The sequence below is a fragment of the Penaeus monodon genome, chromosome 20, assembly GCF_015228065.2.
Source record: "Penaeus monodon isolate SGIC_2016 chromosome 20, NSTDA_Pmon_1, whole genome shotgun sequence".
Lineage (NCBI taxonomy): Eukaryota > Metazoa > Arthropoda > Malacostraca > Decapoda > Penaeidae > Penaeus > Penaeus monodon.
Window position 1 is genome coordinate 2470688 of NC_051405.1, and position 653 is coordinate 2471340.

A 653-nucleotide genomic window follows, 5' to 3' on the forward strand; every position below is an offset into this window, starting at 1 on the left:
TGGCGCCCAGAGACCTTTTTTCCAGTGAAATCACGATGATCTCGGTTCAAGATCTTCCAAATATGGTGTCACTGATCGTGGGCGGAGCAGCGTCGCCTGCCAAGAAGCCGCTTCAGAGCTCCTCTCATCACAGCTGATCGGTCACAGGCAATCAGCTGTTCTTTCTCATCACAGCTGATCGGTCACAGGCAATCAGCTGTTCTTTCTCATCACAGCTGATCGGTCACAAGCAATCAACTGCTGGCGTGTCTGAGTGCATTTGCAGCTTCCTTCATTGATCTCAGACTAACTTCTGCAGACTCTTATCATCATTTTTTTTTTAATTTCTCTACGCCTGTCTGTTCTTTCCCCAACTTCTTCTTTCTTTATATACTGATCCTCCCTTCCTAACAGGAGCAAGTAATAAATACTCTTCGTTTCTTTCTCCTCTTTGCTGTGTGGCCGCCTTCAGCCTCGCCGCAGGAAATGCTCCAAGGGCGCTCGCATGGCGTGTTCGGCGCCCACCTGTCAAAACCCACGCCCTCACCGAGCCCTCCGACCGCAAACGATACATTTTTAATTGTTTGTTCATTCTCACTACATCGAAAGATAAATTGTATTTGATCGTATGCTAAATTTGCGCCAATTATGGTTCATATCTCCCCTTTTTCAAA